We start from the raw sequence: 27,369 nt of genomic DNA on the forward strand, positions 1-27,369 counted from the left end.
TATTACCATATTCAACAAAGACATAAAAGGACCTTGCAACAAAGAACTATTACAGCGTATATTTTTAGGTCAGTATTATAGTGAGGCTCTGGTATATTTCACATGCAATGAGCCCTTTCCTTCAACTGAACAATAGGATGGCATAAGCCAATATAGGAAATTCTCCATGGAGCTTTACAGAACCGAGACATTTGGGATTAATTTTCTCTACATGCAGTAGAGAGTTAGGGGAGAGAGATGTAACTTTGCCCAGGGATAGAAATGGAGGGTTTTCTTTTGTTGTTGTTATTTTGATTTTTTTCTCCATTAAGTTGTTGAAACCTAGGGAACTTAGAAGAAAAGATAAAAATTTGGCAAATATTTCATACTTACATAAATCTCTCATTATTTAATGTTTATTTATTAGTAACTCTATATCCACTCAGTTGTGATTAAAATATCAAGTTCCAACTGTGTACTAAGAGTATCATGTCTGCTTGTTTCTGATTTAGAAGTTTTATCTTCCCCACTGGAATCCAGGAAGCTACTTGAGGACAGAGATGCCATGTCTCATTCCAAATTCCCAGATCATATGGAACGTTCTACTTTGCATTCTGATCACAAGTGTAAGATCTCCCCCCTTGAGGAGGACATGTTTACTCATCTCTGTATCCCAGCCCACAGGTATTGCCTTACTCACAGTAGGACTCCAGTAAATGTTTGCTGACTGAATGCAATACCTGAATTCCACTGACTGTGGGACATTCACCATTTTTGAAGATATACAAAAATATTAACTGACAAATAGATCACCTTTTCGGTTGTTACTATATTTTGAGGTAGAAAATGAGGGAGATGTTGTTTCCTCTGAACTGTGGAGGTGTTGTCTACTCTTGGTTATAGAAAAAAATAGGAGTTGTGTATGGGTTATCTATTGCTGTTATCACAAATTGCCCCCAAACTGTAGCAGCATGAAACAATAAGCCTTTATTATCTCACAGTTTCTGGGGATCAGGAACCTGATAGCAGCTTAGCTGGATGCTTCTGACTCAGGGTCTCTCACGAGGGGTTGCAGTTAAGCTATTGCCGGCTAGGGCTACAGTCACCCAAAGGTTTAACAGGCCGGTGGTGGGAGGCCTCAGTTCCTTACCACGTTAGCCTCTCCAGAGATCGGCTCACTACTTAGCAGGGGGTTTCCCCAGAGAGAGAGATCCGAGTGAAAAAAGAAAAAGAGTGTCCAAGACAGCGCTAAAGTCTTTAATAACCTGTTCTCAGGAATCACAGACCAGGGCTTCCCTGGTGGCGCAGTGGTTGAGAGTCCGCCTGCCGATGCAGGGGACACGGGTTCATGCCCCGGTCCGGGAAGATCCCACATGCCGCGGAGCGGCTGGGCCCATGAGCCATGACCGCTGAGCCTGCGCGTCCGGAGCCTGTGCTCCACAACGGGAGAGGCCACAACAGTGAGAGGCCCGCGTACGGCAGAAACAAAAAAAAAAAAAAGAAATCACTAGACCAAAGTGGGAGAGAATTGTACAAGGGCAGGAACAGCAGGAGGCTGGGATCATTGGGGGCTGCATTTGTTAAAAGGGTATATTCAATAATCAGTGTTGTTTTCAAACAGGCTTCGGGACTCCTATCTTGGAAAACTATATAAAATTCTCTTTTCTGCAGCTCCCCTATCTGTGGCTCTTCCTCTTCTCTTTTCACGGGCAAAGAGTAAAATTGACTTCTCTGTGGAGGAATTGGGAATATTAGCTTATTTGAGTGAATCTGAACAGTGATCCAAAAGAAACAACGATTCTGTAAGTTGATCTGGCCTGTGCTGCTCCAGGAAAAGCAGCGGGATGATAACCTCTGTCCTCCCAGCCTCACGGCGCTAGCGTAAAGCTCTTATGTCTAATTGTGCTTTCAGAATTGAGCTTGACACACAGATTTGAGCAGTTCCTCAAGCCAGAGGAATTCTGCTGGACCAGTTCTTCAAGGGCCTGGACTGTGTGTCCTGTTTATACTCCTCTGGCTCACAGGGGGTTTGGCTATAAATGCAAAATGGTCATTCTCTGTGAATTCTCTGAAAACAGGTTTTATTGAAAAAGAAAGTCCATTAGAGTGGGTGCTGAATGCATTATTGTTCAATGAACAAGAGACCACAGTTGGATACTATCTCAACAGACCAAACTCTCTGATATTGTTTTGGTCCTGGCTCCCAAGGGCAGAGTTAAAAATGAATATTACCATGATTTCAAGGCAAGTCATGGGTTTGAAATACCTTATGCCGATGCATACGTGTATGTTTAGATAAATATGCGCCTGCCGTTGCCCACACTTTCCTTGCTGTGGACTTCATCAGACTTTACGACATTTCACATTTATAGCAGTGTTTCCCCATTGCCTATAGGATCCCTGAAGGGAGGAGTGGCTCTCTCTTGTTCACAGAAGTATCCTCAGTAACTGGTAGAGAACAGGGCTCTTAGTGGGTCTTCAATAAATATTGCTGAATGAATGAATGAGGAAGCAATTCTAGAAACACATCTAACTTAAGAGGGGACTCAGTCTTTGAAGGGTCTTAAGTCAGCCAACTCTGGAAAAATGCAAACTTGCAGAAGCGGGAAGCTATGGCAACCCTTGTTTCCTTTTTGTTCTTCAAACTGGGTGGCCCGTTACATGCTTCCTGCCTGGCAGCTTCAGTGATTGGACTCCCCCACGCTCTGGCCCATTTCCTCTGCTTAAATTCAGGAGGAAGTAGACACTACTGAACCCTCTTTCTCCCTCTCCCCCTAGTGGGCTCTTTCTTATATTTTGCATTTCTCTCCACCCTGTTATCCCAGACCTCCTGCTGCCCTGGGAGTTAAGATTCAGGGATAAAGATATTAAGAGAGAGATTGAGAGAAATGAAGCATGTGGACTTCAGTGCACAGTTTCCCAATGTTTGTTCTCCTACCTCTGCATCACTCCTCATAGAGCCAAAGCTCTTTGATAACTGGGAAGCAGACATCGTGGTCAAGGGAGCGGGGTGGGGAAAGGCAGTGGGCTTCTGCATTCTTTCCCTAATCAGATTCACATAGGGTAGGGGGAATTAAATCAAGGGTGACACATCATTTCATCTCTTATTCCAATTCCAATCAATTGGTATTGGCTGCCTGGACTGCTGTGTCATGAGGAATTCTGAGGCTGGGTTCCAGCTCAACAGAAAAGCATAACACCATCAATTAATAATATCTTCCATGGGCACAGGAAGGGTGAGTAGCAACTCACAAGCCATATATAAGCCACAGCAGGAGATGCTGGTCCTCTACCCTCAGAGCAAGGGAAGAGCTAGAATATTCTGGCCTCCAAGGGAAAACAAAGGTCCTTGTTTATTGCAGTATAAACACATACCTAAATAGCTTCAGGGAATAATTAAGCCGTGTTTGCACAAATACAAAGGGGAGGAAGGGTAGAAAAGCAAGATTTGAGCTGCTGTCACCCAGCTCTAATTTCTTTGGGATTCTTTTTTCCTTTCTTTCTTTTTTCTTTCTTGCATTCATATGATCCCACGGAAACCAGAGCCACGTGTGTAATTAATACTCAACAAGTGGCGTAAGTGTTAGGCAGGTGATGCACTTAGAAAGAACAGCAAATCAGTTTCCTCTTGCCCACCAGTGCAAATCCATTGATGGGGGCTGCTCTCAAGCTCCTGAATTTCTGAGCCTGGAAGGTACTTGGGTGTCTGGGCCCAGGGGCTGTTAGCTAACACCATGTGTCTGTGCACTTGTGAGGCACTGCCACTCTGACAGGGTACAAGATCATCAATAATCCACAAGACAACATCCAACCAAGCATACAGGGACATATAGTCCCCCTCTGCCTTTTTGAACCAACCCCCCATGCTGGATACCCAGGCCCAAACATCCCCGCTAAGCTGCCCCCAAACACTTGGTCCTATCTGGGGCCTCACTCGTTCATACAGGCAAGTGTGCTCAGCCCTGCTGGCAGGCCCCGCACAGCCTGGCAGTAGCCAGAAGGTCCAGCGTGGCAATGAGAAGCCAGCTTTGGGGCTTTTTATTCCCTGGGGATATTTGCTTCTCTTTCTCTGGCTCTGCTCGCCCTTCAAAGGGCACCAGCACCAACTTAGACCCTGAATGGGGTCCCCAGGCCATGTTCTGTGACCCCGTGTTCTGACGTCTGCTGGCCAGATGGTCCATCAACATTTACTGCAGGCCTGGAATGCCCCTCTCCTCCTCTCTGACATTCTTTTCCCTAATTTCCTTTAAATTCCTGCCCGGGACACCCCTCCATGCCCCACACAACAAGCATGAGTCCCCCCAGTAGCTGAGGAAGATGCTGAGTCCCTTCCTTGTTAAGAGTCCCCACTGAGAAATCAGAAATAGAGCCTCCTTAGGAAAAGAGGTACCTCACTTTGATACAGCATTTTACAGTTCAAGAGCATTTTGGCAGATGTGATCTCATCATTAATTTGATCTCATTAAGACACAAAACACTTCTGAGATGGGTAGTTTATGACTGAGTCTCAGAAAAGTAGAATAAGTTGCCCAAGGCCATGCAGTGTGTCAGGGGCGGAGCTAGGGCTCAAATCCAGCCTATTCGGACTCCACACTTGGTCTTTCCCCCAGTAACTAGGCTGTGTGGCCTAACTTTTCATCTGCAGCTACAGTGGCTGTAAAAGTCATTCCTAGGGCAGGTTTTTGTGTCTTATGAAGTTGTCACTGCTTCTTAGCCCCACAGAGACTTAATTCCTTCATTGTACCTGGAATCTAGCAACGGAGAAATCACCCTCTCCCATCTGTCATTCCTTTTTTCCAGGGTTCAAATATTCCTAGGGGAGATAAGACATTCAGATAATTACAGTTGAATTGAAATTAGTTTATATGATGCCCTATTCTGAACTGAGGCATCAGGACATGACTGAAGTTAACACAAGCAGAGAAGGACGCTGAACGGGGATGGAGGCAGGAACGACGCCCACCACCTTTGTGACCTTGCCCATCCAGAAACATGCAAGTTCTGCAAGAAGCCAGGAAGGGGTTAAAATAAAGCAAAAACAGAAATTGAAAACATTCCTCGAAGGGACCTGCCTGACTCTTTGATCATCAACCTGAGATGCTCTTCCCAAAGAAAGCAAGAGGAGACTTCTGGCTTTGAATATTTTTGTTCTCCCACAGTTCCACCCAAGGCTAAACCACAATGCTCTTTTTATTTTGCAAGGGAGAGAATTAAATTGCACTGGTTTCCCTTCTTTTTTCCGCAAACTCCTGGCCACCAGGGCAAGGAGCTGAGAGTGGAGAATGTCTACAACTTAGGCAAGGGAGCTGTACATTATCCAGACAACTTTGGGTCCAGGATGCTTTACTATGCATGGGGCAGATTTTCTGCAACCTATTCGCCAATTGTTATTGCATTTGTATATTTCAAAGGTAATGGAGATCAACATATTTATCAACCCCACTGATATGAATCTCACTCTATCAAGACCTAGAACACTGTCTGAGGACCTCCATTCTAACACTGATCCTGAAGTCCTTTAATCCCACCTAAATACCTTCCTCTGCATGACGCTTCCTTGACTAGCCCCTACTTTACCTTATTTGAATCTTTCTATTAATATTAGTTTGTTCCTGTAAAGTGCTTTTCTATAGCAGTTCCTGGCACATAGTAAGCTCTCAATAAGTGCAAGTGATTATTATTAGCAATATGGTCCTTAGAATCAGCAGCATAGCTTCCCCTTGAGCTTTTAATATACAGTAAGACAATTTCCAGACAATGTTCTATAATTAATTACTATTGCATCTAATCTCAATAGCAAGATAAAATCTGGATGCGGTCCCCATCTCAGGAATCTTTCTATGGTAGAAGTAGCAGGCTGCTGTACAATCTCTGAAGTGCTGAAGAAGCTTGAAAGTAATGATTCTGCAAGGACCCCATTCCCTTTCCTCGTGGACACAGAGCTGGACTACATTTCCCAGTCCCCCTTGCAGTGGAGTGGGACCACATGACTGCATTCTGGCCAATGAGATGTGAACAGACCTGACGGGCATGGACGTCCAGGCCGAGCCTATTTTTCAAACAACTCTTCAAGGCAACCCTCCATTACTGACCCTTCCCCATCCATGAGGCTGGAAGTGAAGTACTCCAAGGCCCAAGGTGACAACCAAGACATGAGATGGAAGGAGCTTGGCCCCCAAATCTCTGTTTAAAAAGCCACAAAGAGCTGTCCAACCTACATGCCCACACTGAACTATTGTATGGGTAAGAGCAATTTTTTAAATTATGTTAGGGTACTTAAAATTAGGGATTTTTGGTTATAGAAGTGAACCTACCTTAATTAATACAGATATCTTCAGTTACTGGGAGACAAATTAAGTAAATTATAGAGGGTGCCACCCCAACATGTTCTGATGAACCAAGACATCATTTTATATACTTTCCTTTACCATAAAAATTTGTGGTACAAAACAAATGTTACTGGCAAGCACAAATATAGAAGACAGAAGTCTCATTGCTCTGAGTGAAAACCCTGGTGTGGGGCCCATGCCATCCTGCACTCCTAGGAGATGTGAGCTATGATTCTGCTAATTCTTGGAAGTACCACCTATCTGAGAATTCTCTGTCTTGACCAAGCACTGTGGAGCAGTGACAAGAGCCCTGGACCATGCAGTGAAGACCTGGGCTCCAGGCTTTTTGAGGATGTTAACACATAGTGGAACTGTTAACATGGCATGTTTTCTCATGTACCTGAGGGGGTTGAGTCAGATTACAAACTGGTAGCTGGGGAGAAAGTGCAGCCTGCAGGTGTGTGTTACTTGGCTTGCAAGGTAACATTATAATTTTTAAAAATTAGTTCCCAACAGTTAAAAATTAGGATTTTTGCATTAAAAGATCTGACAGCTCTTGAAAAGTCTGGCAACTCTAGGCTTGTGTTCCCTCAGGGCAACAATTGACTTTCCTCTTCAGACATGACTTACACTCTCTAGTTTACATAAATCCTACCCCTTCCCTCAGATCATCTGTTCATTTATATTACCTGCCTGGATAGTCCTTATTGGCACTTGAGTTTGAGACCCTGAGTCTAAATGATTGTACTGGTCTGGTCAGATGAACAAGGTAATATCACCTTGTTACATAGTCTATTGCCGCATAACAAATTGCCTCAACACGCAGTGACTTGAAACAACTGCTATTTTATGATATCTTGTGATTCAGGACTTCAACAGGGCTTGGATGGACATGTCTCCTGTTTTGTATGATGTCAGCAGAAGTTACTGATTGCTATTCAGATGGTGAATGAGCTGGTATAGAGAGACCAGACTGACTCCACTCAAACATCTAGTGCCTTGGCACGGACGGCTGGTAGTCTAGGCTTTCCTGGGTCTGTCACCTGGAGCACCTTTATGTAGTTTCCCCAGCACAGCATAGGATCAAGGTAGTAGCACTCATGTGATGGCTCAGGGATCCCAGGATGAGTATTCCAGGAGTCCCAGGCAGAAGCCATAACACCTCTTGAGACCTAGTTACTTCTGCCACCTTCTATTGGTCAAGCAAGTCACTAAGGCAAGCCTGGTCATGAGGATGGGAATTAAACTCAATTGAAAGAATAGAAAAGAGTTTACAGCAACTTTAATCTACATGTTTATTATTAAAATTCTGCTCTCCTAAATTAGAAATACTGATTAGGCCAAATAAATGTATCTTATAATAATTCACTGTATTTCATAAACATGATACCCCTGACCCCTAAAACAGAAAGAAGGTTTGTATAGGAGGTACTGTGCCCACTTCCCTGTTGGATGTTACTCATGGCATGCAATATCACACAGAACACTTTAGAATATAAGGAATTGAACTTCAAGCTTTTGTAAGAAAAAAAGAGAGAAGAAATTATTGATTCATTCCAGTAAAAGTAATACATAGGTGAATATGAAAGAGAGTATAAATGTGTTTTTTGGTAATTCTTCTCTTCTCCTATCTGATTTTAAACACAACCACATAAACCATTAATTATAAAAGTGAGTCAATGCCTTATAATGCATAAAAATGTAATTTATGTGATAAAAATTGCACGGAGGAGGGAGGGAATTGTGCTTTATTTGAAGCAAAGTTTCTGTATACTATTAAAATTAAGTTAGCATTTATTGAAATTAGATTCTTTTAGGTTAAGATGCTAATTGCAATCCCCAGGGCAACCACTAAGAAAAATAACTTAAGCTATACTGTAAAAGAAAAAACACAGGAAGTAAACTGGTAAATAGAAAATATAGGTTTAACACAAAACAAGTTATTAATGGAGAAATGGAAGAACAAAAAAGACATGAGACATACAGAAAACAAGTAATTAAGTGGCAGATGTAACTCCTGCCTTATAAGTAATTACATTAAATATACATGGATTAAACATTCCAATCAAAAGGTAGAGAGATTAACAGAGTGGATTAAAAAATATGATCCAACTATATATTGTCTACAAGAGACACACTTTCGATTCAAAGACACAATTAGGTTGAAAGTAAAAGAGTGAAAAATAAATGCTTGTCTCATGTATCCAAAAAGGCTCATGTAGATCTTACACCAACCTCAGCTAGATCTAGGAGTTCAAATGATGTGGTCAGGACTCAGTCTCACTCATTTAAGCTTCCTTCTGTGTAAACTTCACTTCTGGGTGATTCAGCCTTTCCTGGTAGCCCCTCAGAAAATTCAAGCCTAGCAGCTCCAGTGGAAAGTGAACTTCTCTTTCTCTACTGTAACAGCAAACTTCCTGGTTTGAGTTTCACTGGCCTGCTTGTGTCAAAAGTCCACACCTAGGCCAGTTTCCATGACCAAGCATGAGTCATGTGCCCTTACCTGGATTCAGAGGCAGTCTGGCTTAGCCTCTCCAGAACAATATACCTGAGAGTAGGTAAGGGGTGCTTCAACAATGAAGGCCAGGGGCCTATAACCAGAATAAGGGAGAGTGAACACTCAGCCGGCCACTGAACAGCAGGTGCCCACCACACATTCAACGGGGCAACTGGAGTTGGAGGGATGTTCTTTGACTATGGAAAAGAGCAAAGCTAAGTAAACTCTGAAGAGTTTAAACTATGTCTTTATATTCATGTCTTAATTTGTACGAAAGAGTTTCACCATTAATCTTAAAAGTCTTTTTAGTAGCCTTGATATATGGAACATACTTGAGTGGAGTTCTAAGATATTAGGAAAAGAGAAGATGGAATCCCATATTTTTAACCACCTGCTCTGCACCAGGCCCCTTTACATACTTAATCTTACTCAAGCTACGTGAAACTCTCCTAACTAGATGGAATTCTCAGCCTTTTGGAGATGAGAAAACTGGGGCACAAGGAGATCAGTCATTTGGTCCATGTGCCCATTTGGCAAGTGGTAGAGTCTGGATTACTATCCAAGTCAACCCAGCCCCAGACCCTGGAATTCTTTTCCCTGTACTTCATTGCCTGCACCATATTGTGCAAGGTGCCTTAGCTGTGTGTCTTCCTACATGTTCCATGTTCAAGTGAGAACTAGGAGGAAGCCACAGACATGCCCAGGGTAGAGTTTGGATTCACTGCACATCTGGGTTTGAACATTAGGATGAAAGCTAAATCAGCAGGATTGAAGATCGAGTACCAGTGAAGCACAAAGTCAGGATTTCTCGGCTTTCACTTTACTGGAAAATCATTTCACCATCAGTGTCGGGTTTTTGGTGGTTTGTATAACTTGTATGTTCATATTCTGCCTGCCCAGGCAACTCTGAAGGAAGGCATTGTCAGCAGTTTGCAAGATGGTCTCCTCATGGCATGGCTCGTGATTCTTGCTTTTATTTGTGTCTTGGATCCAGTCCATATCACATCAAATTTTCAGTCTTTGGCTTCAACTAGTTATCACGGATGAGTTGTGATGGAAACTGGAATTGTCACAGTTACTTTTTCTTTCTCTTTTCATCCTCCTGCCTCCTCTTTGGCAGAGGTGGATAACCAATGTTGAAATCAGATAGTTCTCTTCATCCAGATCTTTCTTTGAAAACGGATTAAGGCAGCAATTCCTATAATATGTTCTGCTGAGCACAGTTACCAAAAATCTCAGCCATAAAAAAGTAGGGTGCTACCATCAGGTTATGGGGGAGCTGTATGTCAGGCAGACCAAAAGAAAAAGCATCCACTATATTCCCTATGAATTTATAAAGTATTGCAATAGATCTTTTCTAAAATTATTTGGCCAGCCGTTCAAGGACAGCAATAGTCTGAATGTAAAATATAGCACTTTCATTTATCAGGAATAGAAAACTAGTCCTCACCCATGGCTAGTGAAAACTGAAAATTAGAAACTTGGCTTTATAGGAGACATGAAACCTCTCTCACTCGTTTCCATTCCATGCCATTTCTTTTCTATGAAATGAAAGGTTATTTTGCTAGCAGAAGACTGTTATTGTTGCTGAATTTGCTAAGAAAATTGGGCAATTTATCAGTGAAGATGGCAACAGCAAATATACAGGGTTGCCAGAGGCATTATTTTGCCATCCTCAGCAGCATTAACAAGTTAAAAAATAATTCTAGGTTTCAGGATGGCAATAATGAATTTTCATCCCCTAGACAGAAAGGTAGATGGTGGCTGTGTTTTCCCCTGAGCATGTCCTGGTGGACACCAGAGTTTTCTAGAAAAAATGCGATGATGTCAGATTCTTATTAGCATTCGTGATGGGTTGTTTGAAAAAATCTCTGAACCTTACACTACAAATCTCCCTGGATGATTTGGGACTAAGAGTCAGGATTAAGTGACTATTTTCTCTATCCTTGCTGGATTAGATTTTCCTTATCGGTATTTCGTGTAGGTTTTTGGCTTTGAATAATGTTCTTGTTTTGTAAACCACCAGGAAATGGTGTCATGATTGGGAGCAAATTGGATGCTATTGCATTGATATGGTGAACACTATTTGGAGGGGATAAGTGAGTCTGGCTGGTGATAATGTTGAACACCAAAGCTATCATTATTGACCATTTTATAGGAACAGGTTCTTTTTAGGGCTGTGTGCTTACATATTTCATAAACAATGTGCTTGAGAAATGTCCAGCAAGGTACAAGGAATAGAATAAGAATGAATGCTGAGTTAAGACAGATAGCCCAGTTTGAAAGTCCTGTTATGAAAAACAGGAAATATAGACACAGGCAGAATACTATGTCAGCTAGGTGGATGAAACACAAAGCAGCCTCCTCAGAAGAAGAGCTGGGTCCATAGTCCCCTCTGTAAATATTTAGTTAGTGCTTGGTGACAGCAATAAATTGTTGGGAAAGGTAGAAAGAGGTGTGGCCATGGAAATGGGCCGGAGTTCAAGTAAGAAGACAAAAAGAAGGAAAACCAGCAGTTTTCTTACGCCGGAGCACCGAGATGGCATGCCAAATCTACCACTGGGCAGTCCAGACCTGCCAGTTATGGTGGGCAATTTTCTTGGGAGAGAATCTTGGACTGAATGTAGGTTTGTTTATTTAGGTGGAAGAGCCATATTGGTCAACAATTAGCAGCTCTATACTGAGAGGAGAGAGAGTGTTCTTCTTCTTGGAACATCTATGTAGGTGAACAACTTGCTAGAGTTTACTTTGTAGGCAAAGGGAATTATAGGTGAATTTGGAGAGTATGGGGAAGCTCTATTATCAGGAGTTCCTTTGTGCTTCTCCATTGCACCACGATCCACTAAATATAGTAAGTCTCTAAGGTGGCTCTCAGTGACCCTTTCCTCTGGTTATTTATGTCCTGTGTGGTCCCCACCCTCACCGAATAGGGATGGCTTGTATAACTGATAAAACATTGCATGAATGATAGAGTGTGACTTTTTAGGTTAGGTCAGAAAAGACATTGTGGCTTCCATCTTGCTCTCCTGGATCATTTGTTCTGGGGGTAGCCAGTTGCCACGTTGTGAGGACATCAAAGCAACCCTTTAGAGAGGCCCATGTGGTGAGGTACTGAGGCCTCCTACCAATAGCCATGTAAGTGTACCATCTTGGAAGTGGATCCTCCATATCCAGTATAGCTTTTGGATGACTGCAACCCCAGCCAACATCATAACAGTAAACTTATGGAACACTCTGAGTCAGAGCTCCTCAGCTAAGCCAATTCCAAATTCCCGACCCACAGGAGCTGTGAGATAATTTTTGTTTGCTTGTTTTAAGCCACTGAATTTTAGGGTAATTTTCTATGTAGAAAGAGCTAACTAATACAACTGACTGTAATTCTTGATTTGGGATTTGCTTCTATAATTGTAATTTAGAAGTATTTCAGGGACTTCCCTGGCGGTCCAGTGGTTAAGACTCTGTGCCCCCAATGGGGGCACAGGTTTGATCCCTGGTAGGGGAACTAAGATCCCACATGCCGTGAAGACAAAAAATAAAAAAGCATTTCAAACTTTTATATGAAAATATAATAGAAAAAGCAACATAAATTTAGGTATAAATGGGGTAAAATTCCATCTCCTAATATATTATCCTACACAATAAGAACTAGATAAAACAGTATCCTATGTGTGCAATTTCATCTGAAGGTCTAAAGCTATATCACATATAAGGCCTAATAGGACATTGTATAGACTTTGGCTCTGGGTGAGATGGAAAAGCCATTGGAGGGTCTTGAGCAGAGGAGAGACATACCTAATTGATGTGTCCAGAAGACAGTGTATGTCCCCAGACTACTGTGTATCCAAGTGCGTGCCAGGGAATCTCTGCCTCTGCCCTCAAGGGATTTCCAGGCTCATTTACATTCAACCCCAGCAGGAAAACTATTACTCCTCCTTTCCCTTTGGGCTGTGCCTTAGAGTTTATCATCAAATAGGTAAAGAAAACTAGGGGGAGTATCAGAGCATTCTGCTTACTGGCAAATGTTCAGAAAAGCTATAACCATTCTGTTTCTTGGCTCTGAGACTGCCTAACTTAGGCCTGAAGACCCATTAGAAATGTTACAGCATTATAGGCTCTCAGAAGGTTTAGGACTGTATCAGTCAGTTATGCCATGGCAACAAACAACCCCCAGAGCTCAGTGCTTAAAACAATAAAGTTTCATTCCTGCTCATGCTACGTGTCCAGTTCGTGGTGGAGGAGTCTCTGCTTATCATAATCACTCCGGTTCCCTAGCTGACGGAGGTTCTACCATCCTGTGACACCACTAACATGAGGCTTCTGGTCTGTTGCAGCAGAGAAAAGAGGACTAAGAGTGGCACAAGGCATTTCTCCTTACATATCATTGGCCCAAACGAGTCACATGGCAACACCATCTTCCAGGAGGTGAGAAAGTGTTATTGTACACATACCTGGAAGTAGAAGAGAACAGAATATTGACAAGTGTCAGTAATGCCTACAAGAAGGAAGCTTATTTTTTTCTTCTTCATAATTTAATGAGAAGAGTAAGAAGAAAGTCAGGATGACAGTTTGATTCCCTGAGATCTTTGTGTCTCAATGAGATAGAAATAAAGTGAGGCAAGTCCATCTAGGTTTACCTTATTCTCGGTGAATTAACACTTATTCACTAAGGACCTATAGATATACAAGGTACTGTGCTGCGTGCTGTAGAAGAGGTACAAAGTCAATTAGGTATGGTCCTTCCCTTAAAGGAAGCAGATGGCCTCTCCATTTTAACACGATTATGAGAGTAAATTGCTTGGAATAATCATCATTTAATATGTTCCAGAGATAAATACACTTTTCAATGTCCTGCTATCTTTTTTCCCCCAGTAGATGGGAATGAGTGATAATTCAGTTAACTGTCAGTTCTGATCTCTTCTCTGAATTCATTTCCATGATCAGGGATAGCAACATGGTACAGGATTCTGGGACACGCCACACCTTGATTAGACATGGAATGTTGTCTTCAACCAAGGCTGCCGGATAAAGTACAGGATGCCTAGTTAAATTAGAGTTTCATATTAACAAATAATGATTTGTAGTCTAAGAATGTCTCATGCAATATTTGGGACATACCTCTACTAAAAAGTTTTTTGTTGCTTATCTGAAATTCAAAGGTAACTAACTAGGCATCATGTATTTCTCATTTGCCAAATCTGGCAACCCTATCTTAAAAATCCCTCATCACCATGGAAGCACCAACCCCCTTTAATCTCATTCTGTACCACTCCCCCTGGCACCACCACACCACTGTGCCACACCAGACACACTGACCTCATTTCTGTTCCTTTAACACTCCTAGTATGAGTCGACCTCAGGGCCTTTGCATGTGTTTCCCTCTGCATGATTCCTTCAGAGGCTGACTCCTCTCCTTTCTGCTCAGTTCAAATGCCACCACCTCGGAGAGACCTCTCTGATCAGATGATGTAAAGCCTGAACCTCTTGCCCTGCCTTCATACTCTCTAACACATCGCTGTATTTATAGCAGTTGCCATCTCTGCAATTATCCTAGTTTCATTGTGTGTATGTCTCTCTTCCCTATAATGTAACCTCCGTGGGAGCAGGAGCTATGTCTGTCCTGTTCTTCACTATATCCTGCCACTCACAACAGGGCAATAAGCATGGATTGTAGGTGAGCAATAAGCATTTGGTTTTCTCAAGGCTCCTGTCTGCTAGTTTGTTTCTATACCCGGGGCAGGGGGCGGGGGGCATAAAGAAAGGGGGATTAAACAACCAAATGATGTAACTTATGATAGGGGTAAATGTGGTAAAAAAAAAAAAAAAAGTGGAACAATGGACTGAAGACTAACTAGGATGCCAAGTGAGATGGGCTCTACTTTCATTCAAGTGATTAGGAAAAACATCTCTGAAGAGGTGGTGTGAGCTGAGTTCTATATATGAAAAGGAAGGAGCAACCCAAGGGAAGAACATTCAGAGCATGGCGGTAATTGGAGAGTTCCTGAGGCAAGAATAGCCTTGGCTTGTTTGAGGAGTAGACAGTGGACCAGCATGGCTGGAATGGCATCAGCCAGAAAGCAGCCAGTGAGGGAGGTGGGATATGTCCCTCCGAGAAGATCACTTTGGTAGCTGAGATGAAAACGGACTGTAGAGAAAAAAGTACAGAGACATGGAGACCAGATAGGAGGCCAGCACAGTTGTCCAGGCAAGAGAAGACGATGTGTTGGTCTAGGTTTTAGCATTGGCAAGGGAAAGAGAAGGGGACAGATTTAAGAAACAATTGTGAGGCTTCATCATCATAAATTGCTCAATTAATTAATGGAAGAATGCACGAGTGAGTGGAAGGGTAGATAGATAGTGGATGGATATTGGATGGATGGATGGATGGTAGAAATACTGATTAAAAGCCCAGGCTCTGAATTCCGACCAATCGCCTTTTGAGTCTGATACATTACTAGCAGGGCAACCTTGAAGAAGTAGCTCAACTTTAAGAAGCCTCACTTTCTTTATCTGAAAAAAAGGGAATAGTAATACATGCATTTTCAGAAACATATAAGGCATAAAAGTGATCATGTCTACTGATTCATTATGCCAGTGCCAGAACACAGTTGTTATTGTTATTTACCTCTAGTATCTTGCGTATCAGTTTGGAACAATCAAGTCGTCTTTTCATCACTCTCACCACCACTTAGTTTCACGTTGTTCAGACTCCCAGCCTGCACCAAAACCCAGCACAAACAGAAACATTTACATCAAATGTTTAAAGATTTTTTTTTTAACGAAAGGGAGAAACGACGCAGTGTAGGAAGGGCTATAAACTATTCGGTATTTCAATTTTTTTATTCACAATCCGGAATTCCCTTTGATGGTTTTTTTAATATAGGGAGGGCTCTTGTGAGTATGTGTGAATAATTAAACTTTTCTGAGTTCGAACATGAGTTGGAATAAGCTCATTTAACTGTCAATGAGGTGAGGCAAAGGAAAGCCCGATGGACATCTTTTTTACAATAAATAATTTTGTGGGATTTTAAAAAATTATTCCTCTCTTCTCAAACAGTCTGAGAAAGTAAGGCTTTGGAAGAGTCCTCACCGCACTAGCCTATCTTTTGTGTTATTTTGATAAACCTTGATTAAAGGAGAAAGAGTAGAAGGAGGACTGAGACAACGGTGGTGATGATGTCATTGTTAGAGCGTTTACTATACACACACACGTGAAGAGCTCATACTCACTCCGTCCTGTGGTGCTCCCAGCGACCTGGGAAGCAGGTAGTATTACTCTTCCCATTGCGTGGATGCATCAGCTGAAGATTTCAAAGGATACATGAGATGCCCACCTAGCAAAGCAGAGATTCACACTCAGGCCCATCTGATTCCAGTGCAGGAGCTCTTGCTCTGCTCCTAGACTCCTACTTGATTGGCTGCTTGGCAGAGTCATTTCTCAGCATTATTTACTGTGTTTATTCATTCTCCTCCTCCTCATGGGCTCACAGCTATTGACTTCTGTGCATGATTGTGCCCTTGGCCTCAAGCAGTTTTGCAATTTCTTCCCCAATTTTCAAGTGAACTTTATCAGCCTTTTGCTTAGTGAAGCTTATCTTTGTTCTTTGGGCAATAATAGATGATTCAGTAAATGTCAGGTCACAGAACAGGAGCGATGGGAGGGCGACCTTTATTAGATTAAATATGTTTTTCCCACCCAGTGCTCTGTGACATCGTGGAATTGCTATCAGAGAGCAGACAGCAGGGAATAAGCAGTATGTAGCCAAGAACTTCCCAAACTTTTATCAGTAATTACTTTTCTTGATATAGTTATAATTACTGATAATGACAATTTCCTATAAATTGTCACAGTTAATATCTCAATGCAATTCAGATATTATGTATTCAGTTTGCTTAAAAGCTCCTCACCGTGATGACTTGACTCTCAAATGCTGCCATCGGAATCGCCATTCCACCTCCAAACGAAACCTAATTCCTATCTAAAACCCCATCAACCCCCTTTTGGATGAAAGATGGTCAGGAATGTGTGGACATATGACGATGGCTCCAGCAGTGGGGTTCCAGGCTCTTTGATCTACATGACCCAATTCCTGCCTACTTCCTTCCACTCTCTCCCTTGTTCAGCTTTCTCTAACTATGGTGCCATTCTTTTTGTTCTTCAACTGTACCAAACTTGTTCCCACCTCAAGGCCTTTGTACCTCCCGTCGTCCCCTCTGCCTAGAATGTTGTTTCTGAAGACCTGTGTCTGGCCAGCTCCTTTTCATCACTCATGTCTCAGCCTGGAAAGGGCTACCTAAGATATCTTATCCACCTAGGTAATCCTTTTTCCTCTCTGTCTCTCTTAAATTTACTTTTCAACGGGGCAAAATCCTGTCTTGTTTCTGCTCTCCCCTGCATTCAACACAAATCTTTTGCATCTCCTCTGATTCCCTTGGAGCCGCCAGTCGCTTGGTTCACACCATGCCCTACTGAGCCCACTCAAGTCCGCTTGGTTCTGCCTTCTGCAGAAGACCAACCAGTCCCATGCCCAGCATTTCTGCCACTTCCCAATGTGAAAGGAGCACATGGTGCAGAGCATGGGACCTGGCTTCCCGAGAAACCATCAAAAGGCAGCCCACCTGAAGGACTAGATGTCCAGCAGAGCTGACTCTCCATGGGAGCAACTACAACCAATAAGAAATAGGAAATGAATGAGGCAGGGGAGTCAGCAGATAGATCACCTCTCCTTTCTTGCCCCCGGGAACTACTCTCCTTGCTGCCACCTGGAGAATTCTGTATGGCAAGTGGATGCATCTGCCGAGCAACTAGCCTTGCCTCTCCACAGCTTGTCATTAAGTAAAAGTCAACACGATAACACATCATTTACATTCCTACTCAGCTCGCTTCCTTTCCCTCATTCTCACTGCCCTGGGCTTGCACTTTGAAAATGAAGCTTTCGTATTTTAATCTCTGCCACAGGCTCTGTTTTCTGGACGATCCAGGCCGAGACAATCCCCAGTACTGGGAACACTTCCTGGTACTCACAAAGCACTCAGTCAATATAGAGATGAGATGGATGGATGGATGGAAGGATGAACGAATGGACAGATGGACAGATGGATGGATGGATGGCAGTTTCAGGCACTTGAGGGCCAATCAGATGGATGAAAAATTTTAAAGGTCACTCTTTTTGTCTCTCTCCATAGGACAACCCATTCTTTTTTTTTTTTTTAAATTAATTAATTTATTTACTTATTTTTGGCTGTGTTGGGTCTTCGTTTCTGTGCGTGGGCTTTCTCTAGTTGCGGCGAGCGGGGGCCACTCCTCATCGCGGTGTGCGGGCCTCTCACTGTCGCGGCCTCTCCCGTTGCGGAGCACAGGCTCCAGACGCGCAGGCTCAGTACTTGTGGCTCACGGGCCCAGCCACTCCGTGGCATGTGGGATCTTCCCAGACCAGGGCTCGAACCCGCGTCCCCTGCATTGGCAGGCAGACTCTCAACCACTGCACCACCAGGGAAGCCCCAACCCATTCTTAAATATGCCACAAGCTCAACATATCCAAAACTAAAATGACCATCCTTTTCCTTAGCATTTTACCTTCTTACTCTTTCTTCCCAAGCCATAGATACTTTCTCACTCATCCTCATCCAATCTGCCAGCACATCTTACCCACTTTATTATTTCCCACGTGTCGTGAGGCTCCATCCGTCCGTACCTTGTGCTCCACAGCTACTGCCCTGGCTCAGGCCTCTGTAGTATCTCACATGACCGGTACCCCAGGAACCCAGCTTGCCTCCCTGCCACATTCAGGCTCAGCCATGGTCAGAATGTATCTTGACTTTGGTTCTCATGAAAGCAGAGCCTGAGGCAAGGGCTTGGTTACAGGTGGTTGATTGGGAGGAGATCCTAGAAAACAGGAGTGGAGAAGCAGGGAAAAGAACCGGGTAAGAAGGAAAATCCAATCAATATAGGGTATACTGTCAAGGTTGCTGCTTTGGAGGTCCACTGGGACCTCTGGGGAAGCATGCAGAATGCCTCTGACAATTGCCCACCTGAAGGATGGGCAGTTGGAGCATTTATCCACCAGCCTCCACTCCGTGGGCTCAGGTTTGCCCTTGATGGCATTAAGTGCCCTACTCTTCCAGACCTGTGTTCAGGCCACGTAGGCCCCTGCGGTGGTGGAAGAGGCCTTGGGATAGAAAGTTAAAAGGACACACAGGCCATAGGTGAGTCTGAGCTTCTGAGAAACTGTCCACTGCAGCTACAGATGAAATCAGAAGCAAACTGAGGGACGTGTGTGACACAGAGCACCAGAGCTGTCTCCGACAGGTGATCTCTGAAAGGCACATGCAACTATGTTTCCCAGTGGTTAAGGCTCCCTGATGTCTCCCCTGAGCCTGGAGAGAAACGTCCTGCTTTCTTGATGGAGCTGATAAGATCTTCTATCATCCAACCCAGCCTCTGCTGCAGCCTCCTTTGTGGCCACTCCCTGCTCCTGGTTTGCTTTCCATACCATTCACGGTTCTCACCTCATGATTTTGCCTGTGCTGTTCCCTCTGCCTGGAATTCCCTTCCCATTTGCATTCCTTTTCTAGACTACTTTTCAGGATTTCTTTCCTGACAATCCCAGGCAGAGTTAGACACCCTGTACATATTTCTAGCATTGCCTCTCCTGCATTTTTTTATAATTATCTCCAGTTCGGGAGATATCATTGTTAGAGTGTTCCCTTCCCCTCCCCCACCACTTAGATGGTGAGCTCATAGAGAGCAGTGGCAGGGTCCTCTTCATCTTGGTTTCCCCAATTCCCAGAGGAGATATGGGACATAGGGGCTGTTGCTGAATAGATGGCTGGTTGGACAGAGGCACAAAAGCCCGGGGCTTTATTTTATTATTATTATTATCATTATTTGGCCATGCCATGTTGCTTGCGGGATTTTAGTTCCCCAACCAGGGATTGCACCCGGGCTCCAACTGTGAAAGCACTGAGTTCTAACCACTGAAAAGCCAGGGAATTCCAAGGGGGGTGGGCTTTATTTTAGATTTATTCAGCAGAAAGCGATGATGGCTACTTAGAAAGGATTGTGTCTTCAAGGAGAAGCAGAGCCCACATGATGAAGGACATCTTGATTTGATATCTCACTAGATCCCCATCCAAATAGTCTGGACCATCTGTTCGCCATTGTTTAAGGACACATAAACCATTTTTCCAGGTGTCCATCAAGAAGTTGACAGCTCTGACAGTAAATTCAATTCAACAAACATTTACTGGACACTTGAAGAGCTGAGTCACTGCTTTAGACACAAGATAAGAAGATGAGATAAAAATAACTGGCACGCCCGAGGGCATCTCTGTGACCAGCGCTGGGGAGCCACACACAAGGACAGAAGCAGGCGAGTCAAGATGAGACTATCCAGGCAGCCAGCCTTCGCATGTCACAGAGAGTATCTACCCTCTGTGCTCGCAGGCAGGTACCCACCGTGGGGCAAGGGCAGCCAACTAAGCCATTCACCTGTAATCTGGAAAGGAGACCATTACAGGTAGGGCAGGTCCTACACCACAGGCAGGTGGCTACAGCCCACAGCAGTGTTTTACTGAGCCCCTGGCACGTGCTGCCACTGTGCTCACAGAGGCACCATCCCTGCCCTCAGTTCCTTTAGCTCTAGCAGGGGAGATAGATAGGCATCCAGGCACACAAGGGCAGGGTGGTGTCATGACCACAGTAATATAAGGCATACTATGTACAGAGGTTGCACAGATGTGCAAGGGATAAGGGACGCTCTAGGAGGATTTTACGTTGACAAAATATTCTAGGATGAATGAATGTGCACTTGGTCAGTTGCCTTTCCATCCTGTATGTATTTCCTGTCTTTTATTCTATAAACACAGCTTTACTTCCTTTTCTTTTCTCTTCTCTTCTTTTCTTTTCTTTTCTTTTTAATCCAGTTAAGTAAGCCTGTAATGACTAGGTCAATCTCAAATGTTTAAGAGGGAGGGCTGCAGTGCCCAACCATCTAGGTATTCAAATCCTCTGCCTCTTACGTGTTGTGTCATCTTAGGCAAATTACCTGCCCACTTATTTTCCATATCTGTAAAACTGGGGATGATAAAAGTCCTTACGTCATAGGATTTTGTGAAGGTGAAATGACTAAGTAAATGAAAAAGCTTTTAAAGCACCTGGTACATAATAAGCCCTCAATAAGATTAGCTATTAGCTATTATTATTAATGGTTTTGCTGTTATCATTATTGTTTAAGATTATTACATAGTAGCACAGTGCTAGTGCCAATTTTCTAGAAAATTCTAAGAAACATGAGAACTTAGTCCAATTAAGTAAGAGGGCAGGTTACAAGTTCTCTCTACTCAACCTCAGAGGTTAGTGATTGCATCATGTTTGCCCCCTAGAAGATTTATTTTTGATCCCAAGTTTTCAGACAGCAGGGAATAGAACTAGCAAAGTAATTTTTCTGGGGGCGTCACACAGCAAGATTCTTCATTTTTTGAAATTGGTGATTTACTGAGCATCTACTGTGGTTCTTGATAGTCTTGGGCAAAAAAACATCCTACCCACTTGGAAAAATGGGAAATGTGTACCTAGGACAGCCAGAAGTTAGGATGAGAGAGAACGTCAAGCGAGTGGTATGCTTCAAAGTGGGATGTAGGAGCAAGTGAGAGAGGATGCTGGAGGATGCCTGTGAAGGCACCCTGGGCCCCAACTGCCTGGAGAGTGTTCTGGAGCTCCCATCCGCAGGTAGAGCACTGGAAGTCTCAGGTCAGTGAAGAACCACACAGGTCTGGTGGTGCAGAAGCAAATTACGTGACTGCATGGAGTATCCAGACAGATGGGCCCAAGATACCCTCACAACTTTCCTTAGCCCAGAGTGCCCAGGGACAGTGTAATACTTCCCCAGAACTGCACAACTGCAGCCCTGAGAGCCAGCAGGCATGATGTAATGCTTGATGGCTCAAGGAGGATGCAGCAGTGAGCTGCATGGATGGATGGCCAAAGACCAGAGAGGAAGGAGGGTACCTCCTGGACAGATGACATCAACCGAGAAACAGATTCTCAGCGCCTGACCCTCTGTCCCTCCCAACTGGAAGGAAAGCAGAGAACTCCAGACGGAGACGAAATTTGTACAGTAGGGGAACCAGGGCCCAAAGAAAACGTAGGTTCAGGCATAGAGATGCAAAGTTTTATTTCTTGCAGATACTCAGAACAAACACTAAATCAGAAAGCGCTGTATGGAGACAGTAGATAGAACTCATGGTTAGGAACGTGAGTTCTTTGGAGTCTTAAAAGATTGGTCCTGGCTCTGCCTCTTGGGAGCTGATCAGGTACTTACTTTCTTCTAGACCCTTTTTGCTCATCTGTAAAATGGTCATAATATTATACGCCCATAATTGGTTGTATGTGTTAAATAGAAAAATTACATGTAAAGCCCTAGAGGGCTTGTTTCATGCTAAGTATTCAATAAATGTAGGCTAATGAATCATGAGAAGGGGAAGGGTTGGGGAGGAGTCCTGGGCAAGGGTGGGGTAGGGGATCTTAATGGAGTCGTTAGTTCTGGGGGTGAAGATGCAGGAGAATGCCTTCACACAGCCGGCACACGGTGGGGACCTCACTGGCCTGCTGACGGGGCAGAGGAGTAGGGTTTATGTTGGTACCAAGTATGTGATCCCCATGTGCTTCAAGCTGGTCTGAGCTAATATAATTCTGTGGTCAAGGTCATGGGCTCTGGCATCTTACTGCCTGAATTTACATTACTTACTAGCTGGGCAAGTGTCCTTGGGCAAGTTACATAACTTCCCTGTACCTTAGTTTCCTCATCTGTAGAATGGTGGTAATTAATAATAGTCCCTATTTCATAACGTTTTCCTGAAGCTTAAAATTAATGAACATATTCACAGAGCTTCTCTAAGCTTTCCTTCCTGGCGTGCTGAAGCACGCTATAAACATTAGCCATTATTATTCTGATTTTGCTTCCATCGGAGTTTACACTTCAGCTGTTAGAATCCCTCAGGATCTCAAACCTGATTTCTCTTCCAACCAAAAATCCTTCCAAACTCCAGGCCATTTTCCAGCAAGGGAGAGTCACATCAAAATAAGAATATTGAAGCCACCACTAGTCACATGAAGATAGAAAGTGGGACCCTACTCCTCCATGCACCCAGGTGGTATCTCTCGCTTGTGCTTCAGAACGGAGCAGAAACCTGAGCAGGGGTGCCTCCTCCCCAAAGTTAGGAGCTAACGGCAACAGGAAGAACACACCGACATAAACCAATCAAAGAAGGAACAAAAGGACAACTTCTTTGTGGAAGATATTCCGTGCTTGTGTTTCCTCCTTGAACCAAGTGTAAGCGAAAACTAACTTACATTTTGTATCTCTTACCCGTTGTCCAAATAATGCTGCCTAACAACCAACCTCAAAACCTCAGTGGCATGCATTAAACATCTGTTTTGGTTTATGGGTCTGTGCGCTGGCTGACTGGCTCTGCTGATCCTGAGGCTGGGCTCAGCGGGGCTCATTCACAAGTTCGTGATCAGCTGCAGGAAAGCCAGGCAGCTTTGTCCAGGGCCTCAGCTGGGTTGTTCAGCTTTGCTCCATGTGCCTCAGCCTCCAGCAGGCTAGCCCAGGCGTGCTTCCACAGCAAGAGCAAAGAGTGAGTGGAAATGCAGAAACGCATGGTTAAGTTTCTGCTTGTCTCACATCTGCCGTCATTTCCTTGGCCAAAAGAACTCACATGACTGAGTGCAAAGTCAAGATACGGAACAGAATATCACCTACACACACACACACACACACACACACACACACACACACACACACAGAGTGAGGGGGTGATGCAAAGTTACACAGCAAAGGGTACACACGCAGTGAGGGGGTGTTACAAAGTTACACAGCAAAGGGTTTAGGTCCAGGAAGGGGTAAAGAACTGAGCCCATCAGTCAATCAATCTCTCACATATTGCAAAGAGCTTGCCAACCTCGATCGCAGGAGAGAGAGAAATTATAAGACAGATCAAATCTACTGAAAGGAAAGCAGAATAAGCAGCTATAAGGGTGTTAAACAAGGGTATTACATCTTTTATAGACCTTTCATAGTCAAAGAAACACCATTCTCACATTTCACTCTTTACCATCTTAAAATCTCTCTCAACAATTCTAGTCCCACCTACTTTGAATGAATCCAGATATGCCTTCAGAGGACCGTTTTCCAGTCATCCTGTTCCAAGACCTTCCTATTCCAGGAATTACATATCCATGTGAAAATCAGCAAAAAAATAACATTAAAGAAATCAAGATTTCTCCCCATTTCAAATAGATTTGACTCCAACTTAGCCATGCAAGTTTGAGAGCTCTCCCTTGACTCTTCCCTTCCACCAACTCTCAGTTAAGACCCTCTGGGTAGGTCATACATGAAATCATTTAGAACATGATATATGCTGTGGGACTCTTGGTCCCCACTAACCACAGCTTGAAATCGTGGTGCCTACTGCAGATTCCAGGAAAATAAAGTGAAGATGGGAAGTAAAATTTCCATGATGAAAATTTAGAATCATAGTTGACTACTTCACTGTTGTCTGTTTCTCACGTAGAAGCTATCTGGGAAACATTATTCCTTTTTCTCTGTGTTGTTTTATAGGAGAAGCCAGCCACTCTAATAGCCTGTACATTTAAGATGCATAAAAGATAACGCGCAGTGAAGTGGGTGAGTCAGATAGACTCAGCGGGTAGGCATTTTGATAATCAATTCTTACCTAGGTAATAATATTTGACACCATGCCACTAATACCTTCTGGTTTGGGAGGAGAATTCCGTGCTTTGTCTGTTGTGCTGAACTTCACAGGCTGCCCGGCTGAATTCCAAAGTACTGACCACCGGGAAGCCCCGGGCATAATATTATACTTGTGGGGCCATGAGTTTCACCTCGATCCTCAATTCCTTGGTAGCTTCCTATAAATTATGGGTTCTGTCATTTTATCTGAAGGAGTTATTCACATTCAGTGTGGTTTTGCTTGTGGCCAAGTTGAAACAGAGGAATCCGTCAGCTGCATGTGTATTCAGGAATACCAACATTTTTTTTTGGTGGGGCTGAAAATGGTCTAGATGAGATTCCATAAATCCACGCTAACAGCTATAGTCGTGAATTCTCTCACAGCACTTCAGGATGCTGGGCTAAATCAACAAGGTTACTATTTTCTTTTACACTTGGTTGAAAGCCCTTGATCCAACGTGAGTGGTCAGGCCAGCTCCTTGCTTCCTGTTTTGTTTGAGCTGGTTCTTTGAGATACTATTGGGAAAGAGAAAGCAAATATCATTACAATAAAGATTTCCATATAGCTATCTAAATGACTCCCATTCTTTAAGTAATGGCCAACACGTAAACATATTTTATTAATTTCCTTTCCTGATACTATAAAGTTAACTCATGCCGTAGCAACCAGTGAAACAATTCAAAAATATATGAGATATTTACAAAATTTTTTTCTTGTGATGCGAACTGTTAAGATCTACTCTCTTAGAAACTTTCAAATATGTAATACAGTATTATTAACTATATTCACCATGCTGTACCTTATATCCCCAGGTCTAATTTTTCTTATAGCTGGAATTTTTTTATCTTTTGACCACCTTCCAAAAAAAGGTTGTAACTATGCATGGTGATGGATGTTAACTAAAATTATTGAGGCGATCATTTCACAAAACATAAACATTGAACCATTATGTCGTACATCTGAAACTACTATAATGTTACATTGCCAATTGTATCTCATTAAATGGACAATCTCCCTCCACTCACCTCCTTTCTCATCCCCAGCCTCACGCCCCAAGGTGACCGATGTTAACAGCCTGGAATGCAAATGCAGATGTCCACACATTCACCCATCTTCATACTCACACGTGGAGGAGAGAACAGTGAGACATGACAGGATGAACTAAGTGGGAGCTGGAGCCAAAGATTTTATTTTGTCTTTGTCCAAATGTAAAGGAAAAATCTGGAGGGTTTTAAGAGTGGGGTGAGTGGTGATAAGGTCTCTCTGTGTGGCAACTGAATGGATGCAGGAATACCTTCAGGGGGGGGGTTTGTGATTGTCCAGGAGAGAGATGATGGTGGCTGGGACTTAGGTGGTGGCCATGCAGGTGGAGAGCAATAGATATTTTGGAGATAGACTGGATAAGATTTGAGGATGGATTGGATGCTGTAAGGAAAAAGGCCATTTCTGGCTTGCGCATCTAGGTAGCTAGTGCTACATCAGCAGGAGAGAGCTCCCTGAAGGTACAGGAGGATTGGAGCAGAGCTCACGATTCGGTGTGGATGTGTGAGGCTGAATTTCCTTGGGACTTCCAAGAAAGAGCTCATGTGCGTTGTTGGTTCAGAGGAGAGGCATGGACTGGAGGATTTTGACTAAGGAGACATGAGGGTATCCCCAGCAGCTAGCACAGTGTTCTTGCATATTAGATGCTCAGAAAGTGTTTATAAGATTAATAACTCATAGCAGGGATTATAGAAAAGCCTTCATGAAGGAAACCTCTGTCTCTTCCAGGCTTTCCAGAGGCCCAGAGTTAAGGCTCTTCAGTATCATGTAGAGGCTAATAGTTTGGCAAATTTTCAATACACTACTCTTTAAATATCTGTTCACTAGTCACCTGTTTGGAGGCAAGGCTCAAAGCTGCTTCAGGTGGTAAGAGGAAGAGAAGGAGGATAGCTAGATGCTGAGAAAATATGGTGACCTTTCATGCCATCTGAGGCCCTGAACAATTCAGCTCCAGCCCACACATGCATGCTCCATTCTGCAGGAAAAAATAAGAGCAAGATCTCAGAGGTGAACCCTCTTGCATTCAAATCCTGGCTCCACCACATGCTGGCTGTGTGAGCATAAGTACATTATGCAACTGATGAGCCTCTGTTTCTTCATCTAAGACGTGGGGTTTATCATAGACTGACCTCGTAGGCTTGGTCTAAGGATTAAATGAAATAGCACAATTAAAACATTTAGCAGAGCACCCAGCCCATGGTAAGAATTGTCCAAATGTTGGCTGTTTGTTTCATCAGTCACCTCTTCCTTCCAACCCCACAAAATGCTGTCCCTGAAAGGAGACACAGCAAATAAAATATTCTCCACCTCATTGCATTTCCTGTGATGTCTGAGAGGTGGGTGACGTTTCTGCCCCAGACATTTTTTGCCACTGGTCCTTTCCATCTGCCTCTGGCTTCGCATCACCCCTGTCCCAGTCTGCATGTTTATGGGCTTCCAAGGTACAGTCCATCTCCTGTTACTTGATTATTCTGTACCTGCGGACCAGACCCCTGTCTTGTTCATTTTTGCACTGCTTCACTGCCCTCAGCCTTGTGCCTTACACACTAAGGGCGCAATAAACGCTTATTGCAATTATCTTAATTGAATTTCCCTGAATTCGACCGACAGAGTATAGGGGGGACAGATATCGCTAGAATTAACTTTTATCCCACACCTCAAGGAACGAAATACCTTGGCAACTGTTGGTACTGATATGTTTTATTTTCTTTGTTTTTTGAAAATAACATTGGCATTTGCTTATTATTGAGGTAATTTCTATAATTGTAT

At 43.4% G+C, this 27,369-nt stretch overlaps 1 protein-coding gene across 3 annotated transcripts in view; it reads left to right on the forward strand.

The window, feature by feature from the left end:
* Nucleotides 1-27,369, forward strand: part of KAZN (kazrin, periplakin interacting protein) — a 1,123,195-nt gene that overhangs the window by 583,461 nt on the left and 512,365 nt on the right. The gene's annotated exons all lie outside the window — the stretch shown is intronic.

This window comes from Stenella coeruleoalba (assembly GCF_951394435.1).
Source record: "Stenella coeruleoalba genome assembly, chromosome: 1".
In the NCBI taxonomy this organism is placed as follows: domain Eukaryota; kingdom Metazoa; phylum Chordata; class Mammalia; order Artiodactyla; family Delphinidae; genus Stenella; species Stenella coeruleoalba.